The sequence below is a fragment of the Acyrthosiphon pisum genome, chromosome A1 (assembly GCF_005508785.2).
Source record: "Acyrthosiphon pisum isolate AL4f chromosome A1, pea_aphid_22Mar2018_4r6ur, whole genome shotgun sequence".
In the NCBI taxonomy this organism is placed as follows: domain Eukaryota; kingdom Metazoa; phylum Arthropoda; class Insecta; order Hemiptera; family Aphididae; genus Acyrthosiphon; species Acyrthosiphon pisum.
In genome coordinates, this window is record NC_042494.1 from 26,547,054 (window position 1) to 26,559,528 (window position 12,475).

Below are 12,475 nucleotides of genomic sequence, written 5' to 3' on the forward strand. Positions count from 1 at the left end.
ATTACATATTTGAATATTTCAGTGCGAAAGCATATACATTTATATGGTTATAAATTACATAATAAACGGTACTCAAACGAGTTTTAAATAAATACAATTGATTTTTCTTAAAATGTTCATTTATAAATTATAATATTGCTTTCTGAATATGCTATACAATACATGACATAGCTGCTGATACCAAGTTAGATTTTGAAATATTTAGACTCATTTGTAGCTGTTTATAGGCGACTATTCCAAATGTTCGATTTTAATAGTTTTTTCTATTAATGTTGATAAAAATGTTGGTAAATTGGTCAAAAAGTTTAAAAATAGTATAGCACAAGGTCCCTCATAAGTTAAGTTTACTTGTATAGTAATTCAAAAATATCAAAAATACATATTCAAAATTTTTTGTTTGTAAGTTTAAAATCCCATTTTTAGAAAATGTCCGTTTACAACTCAGTATAGATTTTCTTATACAAAGATTTATCATTGAATTCAAATTTAACTCCGTTGTAGTCACCTATTGAGAGATCAACTACAACATTGCAGCGTATTTAATTTTCAATTGAATATTATCGTAAAAATTAAAAATTTTAATCTGACCGATACCTACATCAATATAGTAAGTAATAAATAATAATATATGTCTGTTTTCAAAGCTTTTGACGGATTACGCGTTAGAAATTACGGTTCAAATAATCAAATATGTAGAATGAATTTTTGTTCTACTAAAAAAAAAATGCAGGACTAAGTTATACGTACTTGGCCGCACCAAAGGTATATCCATTATAATTTAATGGTTCTTTAGATTTTTAACTGTCCGTCGGGCTCTAATAATGATGACCCATAATTCGATGGAATTAGATTTTTAATGAGTTGTTAAATTTATCAAAGCTCTGTGCGAATAACACATTATAACACGTCATAGCCATATTTTATAGAGGTATAAAGAGCAAAGATTAATTAATGTAATAAAAAAGTGTGATGTAGTTCAAAGTTGGATGTTATTAGGACGGATGTTTTTAAATTCGAAAACAATGATAATAGCAGTTTAATGATAATTGTATAAAAATAAAAGATTATAATATAAGTTTGAAAAAACTTCATCTTATAATCGTGTACTGTGTAGGCTATAGGTTATATGTATATACATATATATATATGTATTGAATATATATCTTAATTCCTAAATACAGTGATTAATACTAATTATAATAGTTATAATATTCAAATATTTAAGTTACATCTGTAGACAAGACTACGGTAGACAATAAAAGTGACTATATTATACTCTTTTCCACGAGAGAACGGGAATAGTAAAAGAACCTCGCGACAGCCTGCCTTCAGGAAGTGTATGGAATTCCACTTGCCATACCTACATTAGTATGGTTCTATATTATATCAAATGTGTACACATCTGTATTTTATTACAAATATAACTGTGATTCTGATCAGTGATTAAATTATTTCAAAACTTAAGTAACAACCTATAATAATTTGTAAGTGATTAAAAAATATTAATTAATAAATTTCCTTTTTTTGCATATTTTGTTGTTTTTATTGCATATTTATTATTTAGCGATATTTAAGGTAATATATATTATATCGCATATTTATGCGATTTTAAGTGCTATAAAATCCCAATCCTGCTTATAATACTCTCGATTATTACATTTGTATATATGGTTATAATATTTATAAGCATTTCCTTCAATTGTGGTCAAATACTAAAATGGTGGTCGATGGGGATGAAGGGATAGATCCCCTGCGTGACTATTTTTTTAATATTTATATAATTATATAAATTATAAATTATATTAATAATAATCAAATATTGCATATTAAAAAATCAGGCAACCCTCCCCCCCCTGGCCATCAAATAATCATTTTACCACCACTAATTTCCTTATACACAACTCATATATAGTCTGATATATTAATTATGCACGGGGAAAATATATCATATGATTATACGTAAATGTGAAGCATGTTAGGCGTGTCGCGTGCACATTTCTTTATTTGGGTTTTTTTTCATATTAGACGTATTAAAATATATAGGTACCTACTCTATAATCAATAATTGTTTCACGTTCTTACTCAGTATTCTCAAGCTTTGTGTGCGTATAATATGTATATGTGACCTTAAAGGTTTACGCCATTATTCCTGCGACCTTCTCTCTAAATTTTGTTAAAAGTACCTAACCCTTGGGGATTAGAGTATTCATATCACCCGTGGGTCATGACCCATTAAAGTTTCCAACTTCATATTTTCCAAACGTATGTTATAAAGTGTTAAACAATTTAGCGTTAAATTGAAATATTTAATACTTAAAAATTTAAAATTAAGAAAAATCTCCGTGTTGGTGTGGTCGTGTAGATTGTTGTCGTAAAAATTTAATCTAGTTTGCATGCACTGCGTAAGCGTGAACTATTGAGGTGGTCAAAAGTAAAAAAAATCCAATACTTTTTAATACAATAGGAAAAAATAAAAAGTGTGTACCATTTCATTTTTTAGTTACAACAAAAAGACAAAATCGATAGTACCAACTATATCCAATATTCTAATTTGCTACCTACCCAACTATCCAACTATCCAACTATCCAACTATCCTAAACTATCCTCAAAGTTGAAAATCAAAGAATTTTTATTGCTCCAAAAGGTAATGACAGATAGCTGATAGACAAATTAAAAAAGAACCCCATGAATATGTAAAATTTGTTCCAATCAGAATTCAAAACAAATCAAAGAAAAACGGCAAGATACCAGTTTTTAACAAAATCAATTTTTTATTCGTTGGAATTCAAAAATGAATAGATATTTGAAATTTTCACCAAATATTTATAATAACGTTTACTAGTCATGGTATAATTTAAAAAATATTTCGTATCTTTTTTAAATTTTTATGGATAATTAAAATTTTTTCATTTTTAGATTCTGAGCGGAGCGAGGGAGCTATTGTTTTTACAATGGTGTTTATTTTTTTTTCTTTTTCTTTTTATATCCTGTATACAAAATTTCTTCCAGAAGGAGTGTTTCGATTTCAACATATAGTACCTTATCTTTTAGCAAATTGGATCAAAATGGTACTTTAGAGAGGTCATTTTTCGATTTTCTCAATAGTTATTTAATGCCACTGGAAAAACCACCGAAAAATTAAAAAAAAAAGCTAAAAATGGGATTTTAATTTCTAACGCTTAGTTTATCACCATAGAAACGAATAAAAAATTGTAATATTTTAATATTAGTTCAACTTGATTACCTACATCATAAAATAAATAATAACAATATAAAATATCCAGACTGACAAACCGTCTCCGCTCAGAATCGTTTTTCTTATACAATGATATCATATCATTGAATTGAAATTGAATACAACCATTATACAATGACCCACTTGTAATCTACTGTACGGCAGAACGACATCCACTTACATGCTTTTTTAGTTTTAAATCAAAACGCATGAAAACGTATATAGTTTTACTTTTCTTAAGATACATGAGTAATTTATTGTTCTTATAGAAATGAAAAACTATCGATAGAGGATAAAGCCAATAGATAAATATTATTAATATGATATATAATTATATAGTCCCATTTATTGTATTCAAACGTTTGAAGCCTTGATGGTAAAATGTTGACAAATTTGTCAAAATCACGAACGTTTGTAAATTATTTTGGTTTATTACATATTTAAGCTATGACTAATAAGACTTAAAAATGTAGTACAAGTCTTACAGAAATCTAAAAACTACGCAAATGCTTATTTAGGTATTATTTAATGAAATTTTAAAAATATTTAGACTAGTTTTGAATTGTTTATATAATATGAATCTACGAACCTATTTACACCGTTATACTAGTAAGCGTTTACTTATAACTTATACAATAATATTTGGTATAAATAATACAATACATTTTTTTAGGAAACTACTGATTAGTTCGGTACTAGAATCTACTACAAATGTATTGACGTATTGTATTATAGTATTTATAGAAGATAACAGGGCTCGTTTTAAACTAATAAGCTTACCCAAGTATGATATAGGTACATTAAAGTTTGAATTGACAATACCGGAACGTGGGTTATAATTTGATAAGCCATTATTAGATATTAATATCTAATTTATCTAATTTATTTCTTCCATATATCAGTGCTATCTGAAATCATAATAAGCTAATAAATATATACGTTACACGGTCTTATGATTTTTGTTATTAGAGAAATTTTTAATAAAATTGAAAACTTTATAGAAATAATGGCTTTTTATTTTTATAAATTCAAAAGTTTTTTATTTTCATAAATAACTAAATATTAACCGACCCGCGATCCTTCTTTTAAGTGTCAATAATAACTGCTGCGCTATATAATATACTACTTGTACATTTTTTTTAGAAAACACTGGTTTAGGCGGGACTGAGTTTTGACACTAGTATAAATTAACACTGGCCTTCCGGTATAACAATTTTAAAATACCTATTAGTTTAACTGTCTAAATCCAATTGTATTGTGCAGTGTGCAGATACTATATACAAGTATAGGCGTGCCAAAATTGATGTGGGCTATATTATTATCATGGTATTCAAACTGAAAACTGTAAAAGTATAGAAATATTATACTATATTAGTACAATAGTACCTAAATTACTGTAATATATTATATCAATACAACATTCAATATTTTGAAAATAAGTGTACTTACGAATTATGTAATTTAATATTTAATGATCGTTCATCATTATGGTTATTATGGAGAAATAAGAATAAAAACATTTCAAGTTATATAACAATATTATATGATAGGTACTTAAAATGTGTGTGCATACCTATATGATAAGATGAAAATCAGTGGTACGTAAGTACACAATCGAATTTAAAAATCTGAACTAGATATATAATGGACAATATTATGAATGTAGATAATATAATACCTATGCATAATACTATAATATATATAGCCTATATTATATCTATAATTACTGCAGGTAGTGGTGTAACTGCAAGGTAAAATAACTATATAGGGGGAGGGGGGGAATAATTTATTGACCAAAATCGAAACTATAACCTAATTGTTTGTTATTACACAAGTCTAAAATCTCTACATTATGGCTTAGAAATAAACCATAGGCACCCATATCGTTAACTAATATTAAGTAGGTATATGAGGATGAAAAAAAGGCTTATTGACTTGTTTGAAAAAAATAATGTGATGATAATCCTGTATAATCATACTTCATAAAACAATATTATTCAAACATTGGGTTATTTTTGTAACCTACTGTGTACTCCTTGCTGAAAAAAATATAAGCACACTTATAGGAGTAGATGAAGTATTGAATCGGGTTTGTATCTACTATTAATATTTTGTTGAATTTGAATAGTGATAGATAAGTGATAATTACTCGCCTCTGTTGCGGGTGTTAATGATTTTAGTTTCACCTCTACAGTGTGAATGGTAACGCTAGCGTGGATCTTTAGAGTGCGGTGCATCTTTTAGAAATAATACCTAATACCTAATTCATTCGACAATAATTATCTTATTTGTGTTATGTCCGTTTGATAGGTGCGGTGCTACACACTCCCATGGCTGCATATTATATAGTGCCCAATGCCCACACAATATTATATTATATCATATACATATTATGAATGTATTTTAATTTATAATGGAATCTCGACGGAAGCGATCGTATGTCGCGTGTTTTGTGTTTTAAACGAAATTTCGTTCAAATCTCCGGAAAGGAAGACGGAGAGAGTAGAAACGAAAAAACGAATTGACATACGTATGGCGTACGTGAGAAACCGTTCACATTTCACTGCCACGCGTGCCACGTGCTCGCAGTCGCGTCGAAATAATATTACTATATTGTGGAGGGGCATGGTAGGGGAGACGGAAAATGCCACCCCTCTTCTGTCCGTCTGCATTACCATTCACCCAACATTATGAGCATAACGCTATGACATTAATTTACTGCTCGCGCACTACGAGTTTCACAGCTTCCATAAAAATGATACGTTATGTACATTATGTTTAAGTATAATATTTTATGATATTAATAATACAATACGTATACCTACCATAATATCCATCGATATCTACACAGACACGCAGTACGCGTGTAGTATTCATATTTAATTTGCATCGCCGTCTTGCCACGTGCGCGCGGTAACCATAATCGTAATAAGGGGTACCTAACGATTAATGAGTAATTGATTTCGACACGAGTTAAATGATTCACAATTCGTTTGTATAGTACATTATCATCGTCGCGTATGTGTATAAAGAGAGCACGAGAATATAAATCAACGTAGGTACGTTATTCATATGCCTATACAGTATACACCTTTCTGGGTTCTCCACCACCTATCTGCATCCAGTTTTGTGTATTGTCTAGATAAAAATACGTATCTATTGATTTATCTATTTAAGCTTTATGACGTTGTGTTCATACTTCCTCATGAGTCGTGATGTGGACCAGGGGCGGATCCAGAATTAGGAAACTGTGGGTCAGGACATTTCATGGGGCGACTTAATAAAAACAAGATTAGATATCTATACTTGTGTTCTAGGCAAATAAAACAAAAAAAAATTAATTTATACTGTATGTGTGTTTATTCGAGGCTCCAAGTGTCCAATTACCCAAGATCTGAAAAAAGGCCAATTTGATCAATTTGATAATTAACTGTGGGTCAGCTGACCTCCTGAATTTCCCTCCCCCCTAGATCCACAATTGATGTGGACATTAAATAAGGGAATTTTGGGACGTACTCAGGAAACTTCCTATTGTACCACAGAATATAACAATTGTACGATTGTACGTTTATACTGTAACTATACGACATATATTATTATGTATTTATGTATACTGTACTACTGTATATTGTATACGGTATACGCTTATAAACAAATAAACCCGATACCTAGGTATATATCATGTTTATTATTAAATACTTATACAATAATTTCTCGAATTGTGAGGAGGAACTGGGTCAGGGGACGGAGTTCCTCTCTATTTTCTTTATAATTTGAGGGCCCACGGGAGAGGGGGATGGTAGACTAGGAACGTTGGTTTTTACAAAATATTTATTTTTAACTTAAGTATGTACATTTAGTACATAATTAATCATTACATTTTTATTTTAAATCTATTGGCTATTATTCTATATAACGGCTAGACAATAATATATTAATATTACTAATTGAAATGTAATAGGTATTTTATTCATCAAATTAATTTTAATTGGTACATTTCGAAAAAAATATCGAAATGTACATTGTACATAAAGTAAAATAAAAAAAACGTAACGTAATTGTAATTGTAGGTACGTTGTGTATAAATTAATGGTAATTCAGTTAATAATAAAATATGTAAAAATTAGAAATATTAAAATTCATCGTCCAATTGTTCATGTTATTAATTGTCAATATTACTTATTCACGTTTATGAGCCCATATATATAAATAGTCCATATTACCATTGAGCAGTGGCGTGGTGAACGGTAATTTCAGAGGCCTCGGCCTCTGAAATTTTTCTGAAATAGAGGGGTGGGTGGTAGCCAGTGGGTCCCCTAGTAAATTTAATATGATATTCTCAATAGGTAGTCAATAACGATCTGAAATATAACTTGTTATATTACATTAATACATTATTATGCATAAATACTTGGGATATTTGTAACTGGCCTCTGGAAAATTTTTAGTTCGCCACGCCACTGCCATTGAGTATAGGTATATATACAATATATATACTCAATGATATTACTTATTCACGTTTATGAGCCCATACAACAAATGTGACTATGTAAATTTTTTCAGGTAAATTCCAATAATTGAAATTGAAAGTAAGGAGTAGATTATCTTTGCATATTAATATGTTAGGCCATTTCCCGGCGCAGATTACCAAAATGAATATTTTAGATGTGGCGCCAATTGCAAGTACCTGCCTATTACAATTGGCGCAATACCGTCTTCCTTATAAGATAGGCATAGTCAAAGGTAATAGCCAATAGGTGCGGTATTTATTAAGAATTTTAGCAACCCCGTGCGATATTTTAGGTCTAGTCGCGCCCACGGGTCACTGCGGCAGCATTAAAATAACAATAACGATAATAATAATAATTAATAATTATATTGTTTGCGATACGCGTACTACGGCGGCAGGGCGCGGGCGGCACCGTCAGTGGTGTGTGGCAATACGCGCGGAACACGATATCATAATAACAATAGAGCTATAGTATCCGTCGTATCCAATATAATATAAAATTATATACATTATTATTTTTACCATTATCAGCGTGTGACGAGAGTGCGCACGTTGTGTATGTGTAGTGTGTGTCTGCGTGTAGGAGTAGGGGAACGTGCAGGCCAGTCTAATAAAACCACGCGCGCGCGTGTGTGCGTGTGCGCTTTTTTTCCCGTTTTATCGTAAGGTACCTATCACAGTTTTTAGTCTGGTTTGCCCGCCCGTCCGAGCAGTCTCATTGACGGTGTTGGTGTTTCGATTGACCGCCGCGCACAACGAAAAAAGTACGTAAACAATACATTTTTTTATATTCCTTAATAATATTATGTAATTACTAATATTATTATTTTATTTTCTTCTACTCCACCCACCGTTCAATGCGAACGATATAATATATAAACACCGAACAATATTAATATTGTTCGCATTAAAAAAAATAAGCACAGTTAAAATAATCGTTAAGACCGCGGTACCTACGCGTTTATAATATAAAATAATATAATGTTATCTTACCAACACCTACTACCTACTTTATGGGTAAGTAGTATAGTCAGTGTTTGGAAACTCATTCGAATATTATTTTAACATTATTATGGTATAAGAACTGTGCAAGTACGGAGTACCTAGGTAGGTACCAAATATTATGATATGCGACGACAAAGACGTGAGACCTCGCGACCCGCCGATCCGACGCGTTCGCGGTTATTTATCGTTATCATTATTCAAACAGCTCGCGTGTTGTAATAATATTATGCGAACGCCCGCCGTGGCCGCGCAGTGTTCGCGATTCAAAAATATTTTGTCATTCGGTAATGCATTCGTTTTAGAATTTAAAAAATAAGAAAATAATGCGTCTAGTTTTTGTTCTACAGGTAGGCGCACCAACCTGCCTATTTATGATGTGTTCCTACTCGCGCACGCCGTTATTGTAACAGTCTATTTTGAATAGGTAATTCACATGGAAATTTGTGTCCCACATCACGTACCTACCATTGCTTAGGCACATAATAACAATAATATATGACGTATTAACGTGCATTATGCCTAAGCTCACTGCTTTTGGTGCACAAACAACATTTATGAACAGCGAACTGAACGTTGTTCTAAAGCGGTCTCGTTAAATCACACTAAATTATTAAATTTGACAATGCTCGATAAGTCATTTCAAATGTCATGCTAGATCTCTCCCGTTCAAAGAAGGTAATTATTTGTATAGAATCTTTATGATCAATCAATATTGTTCGACCTTTTCAACTCATCACACCAAATACCAATAGGCATATTATTTTAACTTGAAATCTATATAATTATATAATAATGTTACGTGCCAAATTCGGATGTATGACCGTATCTATCGGGCAGCTAGGCGTATTTGCTTTTTAAAAGATAAACGATTATTGCTCCTCGCGTGACCGATTTACCGTCCACAGAGTTGTTCCGGTGATTAAAAATCAAAATTCGTCTCACTCTTATTAATTTATTATAATCGGTTATTGAATCGTGTACAATCAATGTTATTATGATTTTCAACAATTGATAATAGACAACAGTAGTTAATAGGTAGGTACCTAACTATAATGTTAACGACTATTTTAATAATGTTAACGATTTGAATATTTTATAATTATGTTACGGACGCGCGAGGTTAGTAATCAATATTTCAAATGAAGCTATCGTGTTCATTAGTGATTTAGAAATTTCTAAATTCTCGAATATATTTCGGTAAACAGTCCAGTTATTTGTTGTATTGAATAATAACTATATTGTTATTACGTTTTTAATTTATAGTCATTATAATTTACTAGCAACAACATAATATAATGATGTAACAGACGAAAACATGTGGGTATAATAATTATGACGATGATGTTTTCTCCATTTAAATGTTGTTTTAAAACCACAATAAAAAACTACGTAGGTTAGATACTAATAGGCAGGTACATATACCTATTTAATCGTTTACCAGTTTAATAACACAAATGCCGTACCTATCTAGTTTCTAAAATTAAAATCGTTACATAATATAATATTATATTATATAGGATAGGTAATAATGTGTATTACCTACACCATGTACGATGATGGATAAACATATCGTGTTAGGTATCTATTAATTTATTTTGTTAAATGTTATTTGCATATGATAGCTATAATTTATGAATTATAATCAGTATCGCCATTTGGGTATCACTTCGCGTTTTAGTGGACTCAATAAAACGAAATTCCCGATTGTTTGTACTTATCGTTAAAAAATAACAGCACGCGTGTAAGTAGTTCTCGTATTTATTCGAGATAACCCGATTAGGCAACAGACCTATCACCATATAGGATTATAACTGCTAAGCTCTTAGCGTATAAATGTATAATATAACTTATAATAAACGTTTGAGATAAGTATGAAATAGATATTATTTAAATTAGTATAATTATTCAAAACTCAATTACTAAGATTATAATATGGTAAATTATGTTTTTCATAATTTATAAGTGCCTACTGCCTATATAGACAATAGTCCTATACTCCTTTTATAATATAATTATAATATATAGTGATTTAATTGAAATCGATATCACATAATAATATGCTCGATAATATGTGTATTGCGTATACCATGGTCCATGTATCCATGGTATAGATTAATGGACATACTAATTTATTAAGGCTAATTGAACCATATTTAATACCTACCGATGAGTTAGAAGAGCTGTTAAATTTGAAAATCTATTTTGCTTAACTATAGATAAAAATACTTAAAATGGTGTCACTATGTTGTTTGGGGCTCAAATGCTGGAATTAGACTGGTTATTCTTGTGGTTGGCTTATATAAATATTTATAGGTACATTGTGGGTACCTACAATTATTCTATCTGTGGTGGGTCTGTGGAGAACGAGAAGGTATTATATTATAATATAATATACGCAGCTTAGATACTTGGGTACATATAACTTTTTCTCTTCACTCACTCTACGGGGTGATTCTATTTTATCAAAAAACACTCATTAATTCAAACACTATCAACGTTTTAAAAAATATGTTCTTTAATCAATTTTATGTCGTTACAAAACAATATTATTGAAAAATAATATAATTTTTTACTATTTTTAAATTCTGAACGGTGCTAGTGGATTTCACAGTTATCATTTATTAAGTTTTTACTTTTTTTTAAAGACAACATACATTTATTCCATATTTCAAAACAACATATTTTTTTATGTATGTCTAAAAATCGAATTTTCGGTGAATATTTAATCAGATAAGTATTTAAAGCTTATACGAGTGGTAATGGGTTGCACATGGGTACCTTTTACTTAAGTACAACTTTAAATAATCATAACTATATGATTACTTTATAATCAAAAATTTAATTTTTATAAATTGAAGACTCCAAAAAATATTCTGCTTTACAAAAAAAAAAATTATCAGGACTTATTAATGTAAAATAAATATTTTCAAACATATTAAAAACTTTGGAAATAATGAATAGTACACGATAATAATAACCTGCAGGTACATAACCATATACAATATTATGCATGTAGTAATTAAAGGGGCCAATAATTGTTACATAAATTTGAACAAATCGTCACTACTGGTGTTTACCTATATACTAACGTTAATACATTTTTAACCTTATTCAGTTTTTGGTGTAGTAAAATGTTTTATGTAAATCACCACTTGCTTATATTTAACAGTTAACACTTAAGAAAATAACCGATACAAAAATTACCTCGTCAAACTACCATTTGTAGATACAAATTCGTGTGTATAGAAGTGCTACATATTTGGAACCATTGTATAACCAAATCAAAACAATTTGTAACACCTGCAATCAGTGGCGTATTTAGGCCTGGGCCTCCCAGGTTAGGTAAAAAACACTGAGAAATCATTTATTATTTTTTAAACAAAATTTCAAAGGACCAAATAGTTTTAAATATAGAATGTTATTGTTTTAAATAAATTTGTAAGTAGTAAAACAATTATAATATTATTATTATACTTGTTTTTATTAACTCCCAGCATCAGACCCTTAAATATTACTAGCATCACTATTTAATGATTTAATTTTTTGTTGTTAAGGCCTTAAGGAATCTCTATGACAAAAGCTTCTTTAGACCACAGGGCCATCAAATGTTATACTTCACTACTGCTTGCAATGCAAATTGCATGGAATTTAAAAGATTATATTATAAATTTAAAAAAAAACTGTTTTTTAAAAATGTCACGACCGATTAAATGATTTCAAACTT